Raw genomic sequence first — 20126 nt, 5'->3', positions numbered from 1 at the left:
CTAATGTGCATATCCCCAGCCAACACCACTGGCCCTGGTGTAATGTGGATGGCATCAGCCATGACCACAGGCCCTGTTGAAATGTACTTGGCCTCAGCCATGACCACAGGCCCTGGTGAAATGTAAATGTCCTCAGCCAGCAGCACAGGCCCTGGTGTAATGTGAATGTCCTCAGCCAACACCACAGGCCCTGGTGAAATGAGGATGTATCACCCAGCAGCACAGGCCCTGGTGTGGTCAATATGGCCTCACAGGGAGCACTGTCCCTGGTGTAATGTGGATGGCCTCAGCCAACAACACTTTTTCTGGTGAAATGTGGATGGTATTGGCCAGCACCACAGGCCCTGGTGAAATGTGGATGGCATCAGCCATGACCACAGGCCCTGTTGAAATGTAGTTGGCCTCAGCCATGACCACAGGCCCTGGTGAAATGTAAATGTCCTCAGCCAGTAGCACAGGCCCTGTTGTAATGTGGATGGCCTCATCTAACAACACTGTCCCTGGTGAAATATGGATGGTATTGGTCAGCACCACACACCCTGGTGTAATGTGAATGGCCTTAGCCAACACCACTGGCCCTGGTGAAATGTGCATGATATCTGTCAGCACCCCAGGCCCAGGTGAAATGAGGATGTATCACCCAGCAGCACAGGCCCTGGTGTGGTCAATATGGCCTCACAGGGAGCACTGTCCCTGGTGTAATGTGGATGGCCTCAGCCAACAACACTTTTTCTGGTGAAATGTGGATGGTATTGGCCAGCACCACAGGCCCTGGCGTAATGTGAATGTCCCCAGCCAACAACACTGGCCCTGGTGTAATGTGGATGGTATTGGCCAGCACCACAGGCCCTGGTGAAATGTGAATGTCCTCAGCCAACACCACTGGCCCTGGTGTAATGTGGATGGCATCAGCCATGACCACAGGCCCTGGTGAAATGTAAATGTCCTCAGCCAGTAGCACTGTCCCTGGTGTAATATGGATGGCCTCAGCCAACAACACTTTTTCTGGTGAAATGTGGATGGTATTGGCCAGCACCACAGGCCCTGGTCAAATGTGAATGGTAGAAGCCGGCATCAAAGACCGTGATGTAATGTGAATGGCCTCAGCCAACAACAGTGGCCCTGGTGAAATGTGGTTGATATTGGCCAGCACCACTGGCCCTGGTGTAATGTGGATGGCATCAGCCATGACCACACGATCAGGTGAAATGTAGTTGGCCTCAGGCATGACCACAGGCCCTGGTGAAATGTAAATGTCCTCAGCCAGTAGCACAGGCCATGTTGTAATGTGGATGGCCTCATCTAACAACACTGTCCCTGTTGAAATATGGATGGTATTGGTCAGCACCACACACCCTGGTGTAATGTGAATGGCCTCATCTACCAACACTTGCCCTGGTGAAATATGGATGGTATTGGCCAGCAGCACAGGCCCTGGTGTAGTGTGAATGTCCTCAGCCAACACCACTGGCCCTGGTGTAATGTGGATGGCATCAGCCAGTATCACAGGCCCTGGTGAAATGAGGATGTATCACATAGCAGCACAGGCCCTGGCGTGGTCAATATGGCCTCACAGGGAGCACTGTCCCTGGTGAAATGTGGATGGCCTCAGCCAGTAGCACAGGCCCTGTTGCAATGTGGATGGCCTCATCTAACAACACTGTCCCTGGTGAAATATGGATGGTATTGGTCAGCACCACACACCCTGGTGTAATGTGAATGGCCTTAGCCAACAACACTTGCCCTGGTGAAATGTGGATGGTATTGGCCAGCAGCACAGGCCCTGGTGTAATGTGAATGTCCTCAGCCAACACCACTGGCCCTGGTGTAATGTGGATGGCATCAGCCAGTATCACAGGCCCTGGTGAAATGAGGATGTATCACCCAGCAGCACAGGCCCTGGTGTGGTCAATATGGCCTCACAGGGAGCATTGTCCCTGGTGTAATGTGGATGGCCTCAGCCAACAACACTTTTTCTGGTGAAATGTGAATGGTATTGGCCAGCACCAAAGGCCCTGATGAAATGTGAATGTCCTCAGCCAACACCACTGAAACTGGTGTAATGTGGATGGCATCAGCCATGACCACAGGCCCTGGTGAAATGTAGTTGGCCTCAGCCATGACCACAGGCCCTGGTGAAATGTAGTTGGCCTCAGCCATGACCACAGGCCCTGGTGAAATGTAAATGTCCTCAGCCAGTAGCACAGGCCCTGTTGTAATGTGGATGGCCTCATCTAACAACACTGTCCCTGGTGAAATGTGGATGGTATTGGCCAGCAGCACAGGCCCTGGTGTAGTGTGAATGTCCTCAGCCAACACCACTGGCCCTGGTGTAATGTGGATGGCATCAGCCAGTATCACAGGCCCTGGTGAAATAAGGATGTATCACACAGCATCACAGGCCCTGGCGTGGTCAATATGGCCTCACAGGGAGCACTGTCCCTGGTGTAATGTGGATGGCCTCAGCCAGTAGCACAGGCCTTGTTGTAATGTGGATGGCCTCATCTAACAACACTGTCCCTGGTGAAATATGGATGGTATTGGTCAGCACCACACACCCTGGTGTAATGTGAATGGCCTTAGCCAACAACACTTGCCCTGGTGAAATGTGGATGGTATTGGCCAGCAGCACAGGCCCTGGTGTAATGTGAATGTCCTCATCCAACACCACTGGCCCTGGTGTAATGTGGATGGCATCAGCCAGTATCACAGGCCCTGGTGAAATGAGGATGTATCACCCAGCAGCACAGGCCCTGGTGTGGTCAATATGGCCTCACAGGGAGCATTGTCCCTGGTGTAATGTGGATGGCCTCAGCCAACAACACTTTTTCTGGTGAAATGTGGATGGTATTGGCCAGCACCACAGGCCCTGGCGTAATGTGCATGTCCCCAGCCAACACCACTGGCCCTGGTGTAATGTGGATGGTATTGGCCAGCACCACAGGCCCTCTTGAAATGTGAATGTCCTCAGCCAACACCACTGGCCCTGGTGTAATGTGGATGGCATCAGCCATGACCACAAGCCCTGGTGAAATGTAGTTGGCCTCGGCCATGACCACAGGCCCTGGTCAAATGTAAATGTCCTCAGCCAGTAGCACAGGCCCTGGTGTAATGTGGATGGCCTCATCTAACAACACTGTCCCTGGTGAAATATGGATGGTATTGGTCAGCACCACACACCTTGGTGTAATGTGAATGGCCTTAGCCAACACCACTGGCCCTGGTGAAATGTGCATGATACCTGTCAGCACCCCAGGCCCAGGTGTAATGTGGATGGCATCAACGAGCAGCAGAGGCCCTGGTGGGGTGAAGATGGCCTCACAGGAAGCACTGTCCCTGGTGTAATGTGAATGGTAGAAGCCGGCATCAAAGACCGTGATGTAATGTGAATGGCCTCAGCCAACAACAGTGGCCCTGGTGAAATGTGGTTTATATTGGCCAGCACCACTGGCCCTGGTGTAATGTGAATGTCCTAAGCCAGTAGCACAGGCCCTGTTGTAATGTGGATGGCCTCAGCCAACAACACTTTCTCTGGTGAAATGTGGATGGTATTGGCCAGCACCACAGGCCCTGGCGTAATGTGCATATCCCCAGCCAACACCACTGGCCCTGGTGTAATGTGGATGGTATTGGCCAGCACCACAGGCCCTCTTGAAAAATGTGAATGTCCTCAGCCAACACCACTGGCCCTGGTGTAATGTGGATGGCATCAGCCATGACCACAGGCCCTGGTGAAATGTAGTTGGCCTCACCCATGACCACAGGCCGTGGTGAAATGTAAATGTCCTCAGGCAGTAGCACAGGCCCTGTTGTAATGTGGATGGCCTCATCTAACAACACTATCCCTGGTGAAATATGGATGGTATTGGTCAGCACCACACACCTTGGTGTAATGTGAATGGCCTTAGCCAACACCACTGGCCCTGGTGAAATGTGCATGATATCTGTCAGCACCCCAGGCCCAGGTGTAATGTGGATGGCATCAACGAGCAGCAGAGGCCCTGGTGGGGTGAAGATGGCCTCACAGGAAGCACTGTCCCTGGTGTAATGTGAATGGTAGAAGCCGGCATCAAAGACCGTGATGTAATGTGAATGGCCTCAGCCAACAACAGTGGCCCTGGTGAAATGTGGTTGATATTGGCCAGCACCACAGGCCCTGGTGTAATGTGGATGGCATCAGCCATGACCACAGGCCCTGGTGAAATGTAGTTGGCCTCAGCCATGACCACAGGCCCTGGTGAAATGTAAATGTCCTCAGCCAGTAGCACAGGCCCTGTTGTAATGTGGATGGCCTCATCTAACAACACTGTCCCTGGTGAAACATGGATGGTATTGGTCAGCACCACACACCCTGGTGTAATGTGAATGGCCTTAGCCAACAACACTTTTTCTGGTGAAATGTGGATGGTATTGGCCAGCACCACAGGCCCTGATGAAATGTGAATGTCCTCAGCCAACACCACTGAAACTGGTGTAATGTGCATGGCATCAGCCATGACCACAGGCCCTGGTGAAATGTAGTTGGCCTCAGCCATGACCACAGGCCCTGGTGAAATGTAAATGTCCTCAGCCAGTAGCACAGGCCCTGTTGTAATGTGGATGGCCTCACCTAACAACACTGTCCCTGGTGAAATGTGGATGCTATTGGCCAGCAGCACAGGCCCTGGTGTAGTGTGAATGTCCTCAGCCAACACCACTGGCCCTGGTGTAATGTGGATGGCATCAGCCAGTATCACAGGCCCTGGTGAAATAAGGATGTATCACACAGCATCACAGGCCCTGGCGTGGTCAATATGGCCTCACAGGGAGCACTGTCCCTGGTGTAATGTGGATGGCCTCAGCCAACAACACTTTTTTTCTGGTGAAATGTGGATGGTATTGGCCAGCACCACAGGCCCTGGCGTAATGTGAATGTCCCCAGCCAACACCACTGGCCCTGGTGTAATGTGGATGGTATTGGCCAGCACCACAGGCCCTGGTGAAATGTGAATGTCCTCAGCCAACACCACTGGCCCTGGTGTAATGTGGATGGCATCGGCCATGACCACAGGCCCTGGTGAAATGTAAATGTCCTCAGCCAGTAGCACAGGCCCTGTTGTAATGTGGATGGCCTCATCTAACAACACTGTCCCTGGTGAAATATGGATGGTATTGGTCAGCACCACACACCCAGGCGTAATGTGAATGGCCTTAGCCAACACCACTGGCCCTGGTGTAATGTGGATGGCATCAGCTATGACCACAGGCCCTGGTGAAATGTAGTTGGCCTCAGCCATGACCACAGGCCCTGGTGAAATGTAAATGTCCTCAGCCAGTAGCACAGGCCCTGTTGTAATGTGGATGGCCTCATCTAACAACACTGTCCCTGGTGAAATATGGATGGTATTGGTCAGCACCACACATCTTGGTGTAATGTGAATGGCCTTAGCCAACACCACTGGCCCTGGTGAAATGTGCATGATATCTGTCAGCACCCGAGGCCCAGGTGTAATGTCGATGGCATCAACGAGCAGCAGAGGCCCTGGTGGGGTGAAAGTGGCCTCACAGGAAGCACTGTCCCTGGTGTAATGTGAATGGTAGAAGCCGGCATCACAGACCGTGATGTAATGTGAATGGCCTCAGCCAACAACAGTGGCCCTGGTGAAATGTGGTTGATATTGGCCAGCACCACAGGCCCTGGTGTAATGTGGATGGCATCAGCCATGACCACAGGCCCTGGTGAAATGTAGTTGGCCTCAGCCATGACCACAGGCCCTGGTGAAATGTAAATGTCCTCAGCCAGTAGCACAGGCCCTGTTGTAATGTGGATGGCCTCATCTAACAACACTGTCCCTGGTGAAACATGGATGGTATTGGTCAGCACCACACACCCTGGTGTAATGTGAATGGCCTTAGCCAACAACACTTGCCCTGTTGAAATGTGGATGGTATTGGCCAGCAGAACAGGCCCTGGTGTAATGTGACTGTCCTCAGCCAACACCACTGGCCCTGGTGTAATGTGGATGGCATCAGCCAGTATCACAGGCCCTGGTGAAATGAGGATGTATCACCCAGCAGCACAGGCCCTGGTGTGGTCAATATGGCCTCACAGGGAGCACTGTCCCTGATGTAATGTGGATGGCCTCAGCCAACAGCACTTTTTCTGGTGAAATGTGGATGGTATTGGCCAGCACCACAGGCCCTGTCGTAATGTGCATGTCCCCAGCCAACACCACTGGCCCTGGTGTAATGTGGATGGTATTGGCCAGCACCACAGGCCCAGGTGAAATGTGAATGTCCTCAGCCAACACCACTGGCCCTGGTGTAATGTGGATGGCATCAGCTATGACCACAGGCCCTGGTGAAATGTAGTTGGCCTCAGCCATGACCACAGGCCCTGGTGAAATGTAAATGTCCTCAGCCATGACCACAGGCCCTGGTGAAATGTAAATGTCCTCAGCCAGTAGCACAGGCCCTGTTGTAATGTGGATGGCCTCATCTAACAACACTGTCCCTGGTGAAATATGGTTGATATTGGCCAGCACCACAGGCCCTGGTGTAATGTGGATGGCATCAGCCATGACCACAGGCCCTGGTGAAATGTAGTTGGCCTCAGCCATGACCACAGGCCCTGGTGAAATGTAAATGTCCTCAGCCAGTAGCACAGGCCCTGTTGTAATGTGGATGGCCTCATCTAACAACACTGTCCCTGGTGAAACATGGATGGTATTGGTCAGCACCACACACCCTGGTGTAATGTGAATGGCCTTAGCCAACAACACTTGCCCTGTTGAAATGTGGATGGTATTGGACAGCAGAACAGGCCCTGGTGTAATGTGACTGTCCTCAGCCAACACCACTGGCCCTGGTGTAATGTGGATGGCATCAGCCAGTATCACAGGCCCTGGTGAAATGAGGATGTATCACCCAGCAGCACAGGCCCTGGTGTGGTCAATATGGCCTCACAGGGAGCACTGTCCCTGATGTAATGTGGATGGCCTCAGCCAACAACACTTTTTCTGGTGAAATGTGGATGGTATTGGCCAGCACCACAGGCCCTGTCGTAATGTGCATGTCCCCAGCCAACACCACTGGCCCTGGTGTAATGTGGATGGTATTGGCCAGCACCACAGGCCCAGGTGAAATGTGAATGTCCTCAGCCAACACCACTGGCCCTGGTGTAATGTGGATGGCATCAGCTATGACCACAGGCCCTGGTGAAATGTAGTTGGCCTCAGCCATGACCACAGGCCCTGGTGAAATGTAAATGTCCTCAGCCAGTAGCACAGGCCCTGTTGTAATGTGGATGGCCTCATCTAACAACACTGTCCCTGGTGAAATATGGATGGTATTGGTCAGCACCACACATCTTGGTGTAATGTGAATGGCCTTAGCCAACACCACTGGCCCTGGTGAAATGTGCATGATATCTGTCAGCACCCCAGGCCCAGGTGTAATGTCGATGGCATCAACAAGCAGCAGAGGCCCTGGTGGGGTGAAGATGGCCTCACAGGAAGCACTGTCCCTGGTGTAATGTGAATGGTAGAAGCCGGCATCAAAGACCGTGATGTAATGTGAATGGCCTTAGCCAACAACACTTGCCCTATTGAAATGTGGATGGTATTGGCCAGCAGAACAGGCCCTGGTGTAATGTGACTGTCCTCAGCCAACACCACTGGCCCTGGTGTAATGTGGATGGCATCAGCCAGTATCAAAGGCCCTGGTGAAATGAGGATGTATCACCCAGCAGCACAGGCCCTGGTGTGGTCAATATGGCCTCAAAGGGAGCACTGTCCCTGGTGTAATGTGGATGACCTCAGCCAACAACACTTTTTCTGGTGAAATGTGGATGGTATTGGCCAGCACCACAGGCCCTGATGAAATGTGAATGTCCTCAGCCAACACCACTGAAACTGGTGTAATGTGGATGGCATCAGCCATGACCACAGGCCCTGGTGAAATGTAGTTGGCCTCAGCCATGACCACAGGCCCTGGTGAAATGTAAATGTCCTCAGCCAGTAGCACAGGCCCTGTTGTAATGTGGATGGCCTCACCTAACAACACTGTCCCTGGTGAAATGTGGATGCTATTGGCCAGCAGCACAGGCCCTGGTGTAGTGTGAATGTCCTCAGCCAACACCACTGGCCCTGGTGTAATGTGGATGGCATCAGCCAGTATCACAGGCCCTGGTGAAATAAGGATGTATCACACAGCATCACAGGCCCTGGCGTGGTCAATATGGCCTCACAGGGAGCACTGTCCCTGGTGTAATGTGGATGGCCTCAGCCAACAACACTTTTTTTCTGGTGAAATGTGGATGGTATTGGCCAGCACCACAGGCCCTGGCGTAATGTGAATGTCCCCAGCCAACACCACTGGCCCTGGTGTAATGTGGATGGTATTGGCCAGCACCACAGGCCCTGGTGTAATGTGAATGTCCTCATCCAACACCACTGGCCCTGGTGTAATGTGGATGGCATCAGCCAGTATCACAGGCCCTGGTGAAATGAGGATGTATCACCCAGCAGCACAGGCCCTGGTGTGGTCAATATGGCCTCACAGGGAGCATTGTCCCTGGTGTAATGTGGATGGCCTCAGCCAAAAACACTTTTTCTGGTGAAATGTGGATGGTATTGGCCAGCACCAAAAGCCCTGATGAAATGTGAATGTCCTCAGCCAACACCACTGAACCTGGTGTAATGTGGATGGCATCAGCCATGACCACAGGCCCTGGTGAAATGTAGTTGGCCTCAGCCATGACCACAGGCCCTGGTGAAATGTAAATGTCCTCAGCCAGTAGCACAGGCCCTGGTGTAATGTGGATGGCCTCATCTAACAACACTGTCCCTGGTGAAATATGGATGGTATTGGTCAGCACCACACATCTTGGTGTAATGTGAATGGCCTTAGCCAACACCACTGGCCCTGGTGAAATGTGCATGATATCTGTCAGCACCCCAGGCCCAGGTGTAATGTCGATGGCATCAACGAGCAGCAGAGGCCCTGGTGGGGTGAAGATGGCCTCACAGGAAGCACTGTCCCTGGTGTAATGTGAATGGTAGAAGCCGGCATCAAAGACCGTGATGTAATGTGAATGGCCTCAGCCAACAACAGTGGCCCTGGTGAAATGTGGTTGATATTGGCCAGCACCACAGGCCCTGGTGTAATGTGGATGGCATCAGCCATGACCACAGGCCCTGGTGAAATGTAGTTGGCCTCAGCCATGACCACAGGCCCTGGTGAAATGTAAATGTCCTCAGCCAGTAGCACAGGCCCTGTTGTAATGTGGATGGCCTCATCTAACAACACTGTCCCTGGTGAAACATGGATGGTATTGGTCAGCACCACACACCCTGGTGTAATGTGAATGGCCTTAGCCAACAACACTTGCCCTGTTGAAATGTGGATGGTATTGGACAGCAGAACAGGCCCTGGTGTAATGTGACTGTCCTCAGCCAACACCACTGGCCCTGGTGTAATGTGGATGGCATCAGCCAGTATCACAGGCCCTGGTGAAATGAGGATGTATCACCCAGCAGCACAGGCCCTGGTGTGGTCAATATGGCCTCACAGGGAGCACTGTCCCTGATGTAATGTGGATGGCCTCAGCCAACAACACTTTTTCTGGTGAAATGTGGATGGTATTGGCCAGCACCACAGGCCCTGTCGTAATGTGCATGTCCCCAGCCAACACCACTGGCCCTGGTGTAATGTGGATGGTATTGGCCAGCACCACAGGCCCAGGTGAAATGTGAATGTCCTCAGCCAACACCACTGGCCCTGGTGTAATGTGGATGGCATCAGCTATGACCACAGGCCCTGGTGAAATGTAGTTGGCCTCAGCCATGACCACAGGCCCTGGTGAAATGTAAATGTCCTCAGCCAGTAGCACAGGCCCTGTTGTAATGTGGATGGCCTCATCTAACAACACTGTCCCTGGTGAAATATGGATGGTATTGGTCAGCACCACACATCTTGGTGTAATGTGCATGGCCTTAGCCAACACCACTGGCCCTGGTGAAATGTGCATGATATCTGTCAGCACCCCAGGCCCAGGTGTAATGTCGATGGCATCAACAAGCAGCAGAGGCCCTGGTGGGGTGAAGATGGCCTCACAGGAAGCACTGTCCCTGGTGTAATGTGAATGGTAGAAGCCGGCATCAAAGACCGTGATGTAATGTGAATGGCCTGAGCCAACAACAGTGGCCCTGGTGAAATGTGGTTGATATTGGCCAGCACCACTGGCCCTGGTGTAATGTAGTTGGCCTCAGCCATGACCACAGGCCCTGGTGAAATGTAAATGTCCTCAGCCAGTAGCACAGGCCCTGTTGTAATGTGGATGGCCTCATCTAACAACACTGTCCCTGGTGAAACATGGATGGTATTGGTCAGCACCACACACCCTGGTGTAATGTGAATGGCCTTAGCCAACAACACTTTTTCTGGTGAAATGTGGATGGTATTGGCCAGCACCACAGGCCCTGATGAAATGTGAATGTCCTCAGCCAACACCACTGAAACTGGTGTAATGTGCATGGCATCAGCCATGACCACAGGCCCTGGTGAAATGTAGTTGGCCTCAGCCATGACCACAGGCCCTGGTGAAATGTAAATGTCCTCAGCCAGTAGCACAGGCCCTGTTGTAATGTGGATGGCCTCACCTAACAACACTGTCCCTGGTGAAATGTGGATGCTATTGGCCAGCAGCACAGGCCCTGGTGTAGTGTGAATGTCCTCAGCCAACACCACTGGCCCTGGTGTAATGTGGATGGCATCAGCCAGTATCACAGGCCCTGGTGAAATAAGGATGTATCACACAGCATCACAGGCCCTGGCGTGGTCAATATGGCCTCACAGGGAGCACTGTCCCTGGTGTAATGTGGATGGCCTCAGCCAACAACACTTTTTTTCTGGTGAAATGTGGATGGTATTGGCCAGCACCACAGGCCCTGGCGTAATGTGAATGTCCCCAGCCAACACCACTGGCCCTGGTGTAATGTGGATGGTATTGGCCAGCACCACAGGCCCTGGTGAAATGTGAATGTCCTCAGCCAACACCACTGGCCCTGGTGTAATGTGGATGGCATCGGCCATGACCACAGGCCCTGGTGAAATGTAAATGTCCTCAGCCAGTAGCACAGGCCCTGTTGTAATGTGGATGGCCTCATCTAACAACACTGTCCCTGGTGAAATATGGATGGTATTGGTCAGCACCACACACCCAGGCGTAATGTGAATGGCCTTAGCCAACACCACTGGCCCTGGTGTAATGTGGATGGCATCAGCTATGACCACAGGCCCTGGTGAAATGTAGTTGGCCTCAGCCATGACCACAGGCCCTGGTGAAATGTAAATGTCCTCAGCCAGTAGCACAGGCCCTGTTGTAATGTGGATGGCCTCATCTAACAACACTGTCCCTGGTGAAATATGGATGGTATTGGTCAGCACCACACATCTTGGTGTAATGTGAATGGCCTTAGCCAACACCACTGGCCCTGGTGAAATGTGCATGATATCTGTCAGCACCCGAGGCCCAGGTGTAATGTCGATGGCATCAACGAGCAGCAGAGGCCCTGGTGGGGTGAAAGTGGCCTCACAGGAAGCACTGTCCCTGGTGTAATGTGAATGGTAGAAGCCGGCATCACAGACCGTGATGTAATGTGAATGGCCTCAGCCAACAACAGTGGCCCTGGTGAAATGTGGTTGATATTGGCCAGCACCACAGGCCCTGGTGTAATGTGGATGGCATCAGCCATGACCACAGGCCCTGGTGAAATGTAGTTGGCCTCAGCCATGACCACAGGCCCTGGTGAAATGTAAATGTCCTCAGCCAGTAGCACAGGCCCTGTTGTAATGTGGATGGCCTCATCTAACAACACTGTCCCTGGTGAAACATGGATGGTATTGGTCAGCACCACACACCCTGGTGTAATGTGAATGGCCTTAGCCAACAACACTTGCCCTGTTGAAATGTGGATGGTATTGGCCAGCAGAACAGGCCCTGGTGTAATGTGACTGTCCTCAGCCAACACCACTGGCCCTGGTGTAATGTGGATGGCATCAGCCAGTATCACAGGCCCTGGTGAAATGAGGATGTATCACCCAGCAGCACAGGCCCTGGTGTGGTCAATATGGCTTCACAGGGAGCACTGTCCCTGATGTAATGTGGATGGCCTCAGCCAACAGCACTTTTTCTGGTGAAATGTGGATGGTATTGGCCAGCACCACAGGCCCTGTCGTAATGTGCATGTCCCCAGCCAACACCACTGGCCCTGGTGTAATGTGGATGGTATTGGCCAGCACCACAGGCCCAGGTGAAATGTGAATGTCCTCAGCCAACACCACTGGCCCTGGTGTAATGTGGATGGCATCAGCTATGACCACAGGCCCTGGTGAAATGTAGTTGGCCTCAGCCATGACCACAGGCCCTGGTGAAATGTAAATGTCCTCAGCCATGACCACAGGCCCTGGTGAAATGTAAATGTCCTCAGCCAGTAGCACAGGCCCTGTTGTAATGTGGATGGCCTCATCTAACAACACTGTCCCTGGTGAAATATGGTTGATATTGGCCAGCACCACAGGCCCTGGTGTAATGTGGATGGCATCAGCCATGACCACAGGCCCTGGTGAAATGTAGTTGGCCTCAGCCATGACCACAGGCCCTGGTGAAATGTAAATGTCCTCAGCCAGTAGCACAGGCCCTGTTGTAATGTGGATGGCCTCATCTAACAACACTGTCCCTGGTGAAACATGGATGGTATTGGTCAGCACCACACACCCTGGTGTAATGTGAATGGCCTTAGCCAACAACACTTGCCCTGTTGAAATGTGGATGGTATTGGACAGCAGAACAGGCCCTGGTGTAATGTGACTGTCCTCAGCCAACACCACTGGCCCTGGTGTAATGTGGATGGCATCAGCCAGTATCACAGGCCCTGGTGAAATGAGGATGTATCACCCAGCAGCACAGGCCCTGGTGTGGTCAATATGGCCTCACAGGGAGCACTGTCCCTGATGTAATGTGGATGGCCTCAGCCAACAACACTTTTTCTGGTGAAATGTGGATGGTATTGGCCAGCACCACAGGCCCTGTCGTAATGTGCATGTCCCCAGCCAACACCACTGGCCCTGGTGTAATGTGGATGGTATTGGCCAGCACCACAGGCCCAGGTGAAATGTGAATGTCCTCAGCCAACACCACTGGCCCTGGTGTAATGTGGATGGCATCAGCTATGACCACAGGCCCTGGTGAAATGTAGTTGGCCTCAGCCATGACCACAGGCCCTGGTGAAATGTAAATGTCCTCAGCCAGTAGCACAGGCCCTGTTGTAATGTGGATGGCCTCATCTAACAACACTGTCCCTGGTGAAATATGGATGGTATTGGTCAGCACCACACATCTTGGTGTAATGTGAATGGCCTTAGCCAACACCACTGGCCCTGGTGAAATGTGCATGATATCTGTCAGCACCCCAGGCCCAGGTGTAATGTCGATGGCATCAACAAGCAGCAGAGGCCCTGGTGGGGTGAAGATGGCCTCACAGGAAGCACTGTCCCTGGTGTAATGTGAATGGTAGAAGCCGGCATCAAAGACCGTGATGTAATGTGAATGGCCTGAGCCAACAACAGTGGCCCTGGTGAAATGTGGTTGATATTGGCCAGCACCACTGGCCCTGGTGTAATGTAGTTGGCCTCAGCCATGACCACAGGCCCTGGTGAAATGTAAATGTCCTCAGCCAGTAGCACAGGCCCTGTTGTAATGTGGATGGCCTCATCTAACAACACTGTCCCTGGTGAAACATGGATGGTATTGGTCAGCACCACACACCCTGGTGTAATGTGAATGGCCTTAGCCAACAACACTTGCCCTATTGAAATGTGGATGGTATTGGCCAGCAGAACAGGCCCTGGTGTAATGTGACTGTCCTCAGCCAACACCACTGGCCCTGGTGTAATGTGGATGGCATCAGCCAGTATCAAAGGCCCTGGTGAAATGAGGATGTATCACCCAGCAGCACAGGCCCTGGTGTGGTCAATATGGCCTCAAAGGGAGCACTGTCCCTGGTGTAATGTGGATGACCTCAGCCAACAACACTTTTTCTGGTGAAATGTGGATGGTATTGGCCAGCACCACAGGCCCTGATGAAATGTGAATGTCCTCAGCCAACACCACTGAAACTGGTGTAATGTGGATGGCATCAGCCATGACCACAGGCCCTGGTGAAATGTAGTTGGCCTCAGCCATGACCACAGGCCCTGGTGAAATGTAAATGTCCTCAGCCAGTAGCACAGGCCCTGTTGTAATGTGGATGGCCTCACCTAACAACACTGTCCCTGGTGAAATGTGGATGCTATTGGCCAGCAGCACAGGCCCTGGTGTAGTGTGAATGTCCTCAGCCAACACCACTGGCCCTGGTGTAATGTGGATGGCATCAGCCAGTATCACAGGCCCTGGTGAAATAAGGATGTATCACACAGCATCACAGGCCCTGGCGTGGTCAATATGGCCTCACAGGGAGCACTGTCCCTGGTGTAATGTGGATGGCCTCAGCCAACAACACTTTTTTTCTGGTGAAATGTGGATGGTATTGGACAGCACCACAGGCCCTGGCGTAATGTGAATGTCCCCAGCCAACACCACTGGCCCTGGTGTAATGTGGATGGTATTGGCCAGCACCACAGGCCCTGGTGAAATGTGAATGTCCTCAGCCAACACCACTGGCCCTGGTGTAATGTGGATGGCATCAGCCATGACCACAGGCCCTGGTGAAATGTAAATGTCCTCAGCCAGTAGCACAGGCCCTGTTGTAATGTGGATGGCCTCATCTAACAACACTGTCCCTGGTGAAATATGGATGGTATTGGTCAGCACCACACACCCAGGCGTAATGTGAATGGCCTTAGCCAACACCACTGGCCCTGGTGTAATGTGGATGGCATCAGCTATGACCACAGGCCCTGGTGAAATGTAGTTGGCCTCAGCCATGACCACAGGCCCTGGTGAAATGTAAATGTCCTCAGCCAGTAGCACAGGCCCTGTTGTAATGTGGATGGCCTCATCTAACAACACTGTCCCTGGTGAAATATGGATGGTATTGGTCAGCACCACACATCTTGGTGTAATGTGAATGGCCTTAGCCAACACCACTGGCCCTGGTGAAATGTGCATGATATCTGTCAGCACCCGAGGCCCAGGTGTAATGTCGATGGCATCAACGAGCAGCAGAGGCCCTGGTGGGGTGAAAGTGGCCTCACAGGAAGCACTGTCCCTGGTGTAATGTGAATGGTAGAAGCCGGCATCACAGACCGTGATGTAATGTGAATGGCCTCAGCCAACAACAGTGGCCCTGGTGAAATGTGGTTGATATTGGCCAGCACCACAGGCCCTGGTGTAATGTGGATGGCATCAGCCATGACCACAGGCCCTGGTGAAATGTAGTTGGCCTCAGCCATGACCACAGGCCCTGGTGAAATGTAAATGTCCTCAGCCAGTAGCACAGGCCCTGTTGTAATGTGGATGGCCTCATCTAACAACACTGTCCCTGGTGAAACATGGATGGTATTGGTCAGCACCACACACCCTGGTGTAATGTGAATGGCCTTAGCCAACAACACTTGCCCTGTTGAAATGTGGATGGTATTGGCCAGCAGAACAGGCCCTGGTGTAATGTGACTGTCCTCAGCCAACACCACTGGCCCTGGTGTAATGTGGATGGCATCAGCCAGTATCACAGGCCCTGGTGAAATGAGGATGTATCACCCAGCAGCACAGGCCCTGGTGTGGTCAATATGGCCTCACAGGGAGCACTGTCCCTGATGTAATGTGGATGGCCTCAGCCAACAGCACTTTTTCTGGTGAAATGTGGATGGTATTGGCCAGCACCACAGGCCCTGTCGTAATGTGCATGTCCCCAGCCAACACCACTGGCCCTGGTGTAATGTGGATGGTATTGGCCAGCACCACAGGCCCAGGTGAAATGTGAATGTCCTCAGCCAACAACACTTGCCCTGTTGAAATGTGGATGGTATTGGCCAGCAGCACAGGCCCTGGTGTAGTGTGAATGTCCTTAGCCAACACCACTGGCCCTGGTGTAATGTGGATGGTATTGGCCAGCACCACAGGCCCTGGTGAAATGTAAATGTCCTCAGCCAGTAGCACAGGCCCTGTTGTAATGTGGATGGCCTCATCTAACAACACTGTCCCTGGTGAAATATGGATGGTATTGGTCAGCACCACACACCCTGGTGTAATGTGACTGTCCTCAGCCAACACCACTGGCCCTGGTGTAATGTGACTGTCCTCAGCCAACACCACTGGCCCTGGTGTAATGTGGATGGCATCAGCCAGTATCACAGGCCCTGGTGAAATGAGGATGTATCACCCAGCAGCACAGGCCCTGGTGTGGTCAATATGGCCTCACAGGGAGCACTGTCCCTGGTGTAATGTGGATGGCCTCAGCCAACAACACTTTTTCTGGTGAAATGTGGATGGTATTGGCCAGCACCACAGGCCCTGTCGTAATGTGAATGTCCTCAGCCAACACCACTGGCCCTGGTGTAATGTGGATGGCATCAGCCAGTATCACAGGCCCTGGTGAAATGAAGATGTATCACCCAGCAGCACAGGCCCTGGTGTGGTCAATATGGCCTCACAGGGAGCACTGTCCCTGGTGTAATGTGGATGGCCTCAGCCAACAACACTTTTTCTGGTGAAATGTGGATGGTATTGGCCAGCACCACAGGCCCTGTCGTAATGTGAATGTCCTCAGCCAACACCACTGGCCCTGGTGTAATGTGGATGGTATTGGCCAGCACCACAGGCCCTGGTGAAATGTGAATGTCCTCAGCCAACACCACTGGCCCTGGTGTAATGTGGATGGCATCAGCCATGACCACAGGCCCTGGTGAAATGTAAATGTCCTCAGCCAGTAGCACAGGCCCTGTTGTAATGTGGATGGCCTCATCTAACAACACTGTCCCTGGTGAAATATGGATGGTATTGGTCAGCACCACACACCCTGGTGAAATGTGAATGGCCTTAGCCAACACCACTGGCCCTGGTGAAATGTGCATGATATCTGTCAGCACCCCAGGCCCAGGTGTAATGTGGATGGCATCAACGAGCAGCAGAGGCCCTGGTGGGGCGAAGATGGCCTCACAGGAAGCACTGTCCCTGGTGTAATGTGAATGGTAGAAGCCGGCATCAAAGACCGTGATGTAATGTGAATGGCCTCAGCCAACAACAGTGGCCCTGGTGAAATGTTGTTGATATTGGCCAGCACCACAGGCCCTGGTGTAATGTGGATGGCATCAGCCATGACCACAGGCCCTGGTGAAATGTAGTTGGCCTCAGCCATGACCACAGGCCCTGGTGAAATGTAAATGTCCTCAGCCAGTAGCACAGGCCCTGTTGTAATGTGGATGGCCTCATCTAACAACACTGTCCCTGGTGAAATATGGATGGTATTGGTCAGCACCACACATCTTGGTGTAATGTGAATGGCCTTAGCCAACACGACTGGCCCTGGTGAAATGTGCATGATATCTGTCAGAACCCCAGGCCCAGGTGTAATGTGGATGGCATCAACGAGCAGCAGGGCCCTGGTGGGGTGAAGATGGCCTCACAGGAAGCACTGTCCCTGGTGTAATGTGAATGGTAGAAGCCGGCATCAAAGACCGTGATGTAATGTGAATGGCCTCAGCCAACAACAGTGGCCCTGGTGAAATGTGGTTGATATTGGCCAGCACCACTGGCCCTGGTGTAATGTGGATGATCTCAGCCATGACCACAGGCCCTGGTGAAATGTAGTTGGCCTCAGCCATGACCACAGGCCCTGGTGAAATGTAAATGTCCTCAGCCAGTAGCACAGGCCCTGTTGTAATGTGGACGGCCTCATCTAACAACACTGTCCCTGGTGAAACATGGATGGTATTGGTCAGCACCACACACCCTGGTCTAATGTGAATGGCCTTAGCCAACAACACTTGCCCTGTTGAAATGTGGATGGTATTGGCCAGCAGAACAGGCCCTGGTGTAATGTGACTGTCCTCAGCCAACACCACTGGCCCTGGTGTAATGTGGATGGCATCAGCCAGTATCACAGGCCCTGGTGAAATGAGGATGTATCACCCAGCAGCACAGGCCCTGGTGTGGTCAATATGGCCTCACAGGGAGCACTGTCCCTGGTGTAATGTGGATGGCCTCAGCCAACAACACTTTTTCTGGTGAAATGTGGATGGTATTGGCCAGCACCACAGGCCCTGATGAAATGTGAATGTCCTCAGCCAACACCACTGAAACTGGTGTAATGTGGATGGCATCAGCCATGACCACAGGCCCTGTTGAAATGTAGTTGGCCTCAGCCATGACCACAGGCCCTGGTGAAATGTAAATGTCCTCAGCCAGTAGCACAGGCCCTGTTGTAATGTGGATGGCCTCATCTAACAACACTGTCCCTGGTGAAATATGGATGGTATTGGTCAGCACCACACACCCTGGTGTAATGTGAATGGCCTTAGCCAACACCACTGGCCCTGGTGAAATGTGCATGATATCTGTCAGCACCCCAGGCCCAGGTGTAATGTGGATGGCATCAACGAGCAGCAGAGGCCCTGGTGGGGTGAAGATGGCCTCACAGGAAGCACTGTCCCTGGTGTAATGTGAATGGTAGAAGCCGGCATCAAAGACCGTGATATAATGTGAATGGCCTCAGCCAACAACAGTGGCCCTGGTGAAATGTGGTTGATATTGGCCAGCACCACTGGCCCTGGTGTAATGTGGATGGCCTCAGCCATGACCACAGGCCCTGGTGAAATGTAGTTGGCCTCAGCCATGACCACAGGCCCTGGTGAAATGTAAATGTCCTCAGCCAGTAGCACAGGCCCTGTTGTAATGTGGATGGCCTCATCTAACAACACTGTCCCTGGTGAAACATGGATGGTATTGGTCAGCACCACACACCCTGGTGTAATGTGAATGGCCTTAGCCAACAACACTTGCCGTGTTGAAATGTGGATGGTATTGGCCAGCAGCACAGGCCTTGGTGTAATGTGACTGTCCTCAGCCAACACCACTGGCCCTGGTGTAATGTGGATGGCATCAGCCAGTATCACAGGCCCTGGTGAAATGAGGATGTATCACCCAGCAGCACAGGCCCTGATGTGGTCAATATGGCCTCACAGGGAGCAGTGTCCCTGGTGTAATGTGGATGGCCTCAGCCAACAACACTTTTTCTGGTGAAATGTGGATGGTATTGGCCAGCACCACACACCCTGGTGTAATGTGAATGGCCTTAGCCAACAACACTTGCCCTGGTGAAATGTGGATGATATTGGCCAGCAGCACAGGCCCTGGTGTAATGTGAATGTCCTCATCCAACACCACTGGCCCTGGTGTAATGTGGATGGCATCAGCCAGTATCACAGGCCCTGGTGAAATGAGGATGTATCACCCAGCAGCACAGGCCCTGGTGTGGTCAATATGGCCTCACAGGGAGCATTGTCCCTGGTGTAATGTGGATGGCCTCAGCCAAAAACACTTTTTCTGGTGAAATGTGGATGGTATTGGCCAGCACCAAAAGCCCTGATGAAATGTGAATGTCCTCAGCCAACACCACTGAACCTGGTGTAATGTGGATGGCATCAGCCATGACCACAGGCCCTGGTGAAATGTAGTTGGCCTCAGCCATGACCACAGGCCCTGTTGTAATGTGGATGGCCTCATCTAACAACACTGTCCCTGGTGAAATATGGATGGTATTGGCCAGCAGCACAGGCCCTGGTGTAGTGTGAATGTCCTCAGCCAACACCACTGGCCCTGGTGTAATGTGGATGGCATCAGCCAGTATCACAGGCCCTGGTGAAATGAGGATGTATCACATAGCAGCACAGGCCCTGGCGTGGTCAATATGGCCTCACAGGGAGCACTGTCCCTGGTGAAATGTGGATGGCCTCAGCCAGTAGCACAGGCCCTGTTGCAATGTGGATGGCCTCATCTAACAACACTGTCCCTGGTGAAATATGGATGGTATTGGTCAGCACCACACACCCTGGTGTAATGTGAATGGCCTTAGCCAACAACACTTGCCCTGGTGAAATGTGGATGGTATTGGCCAGCAGCACAGGCCCTGGTGTAATGTGAATGTCCT

The sequence above is a fragment of the Diplotaxodon limnothrissa genome, linkage group LG18 (assembly GCF_057381915.1).
Source record: "Diplotaxodon limnothrissa isolate DT_005_m linkage group LG18, D_limnothrissa_male_GT1.1, whole genome shotgun sequence".
Classification (NCBI taxonomy): Eukaryota; Metazoa; Chordata; class Actinopteri; order Cichliformes; family Cichlidae; genus Diplotaxodon; species Diplotaxodon limnothrissa.
The sequence above is the reverse complement of the archived record's forward strand: the minus strand, read 5'-3'. Positions refer to the sequence as shown.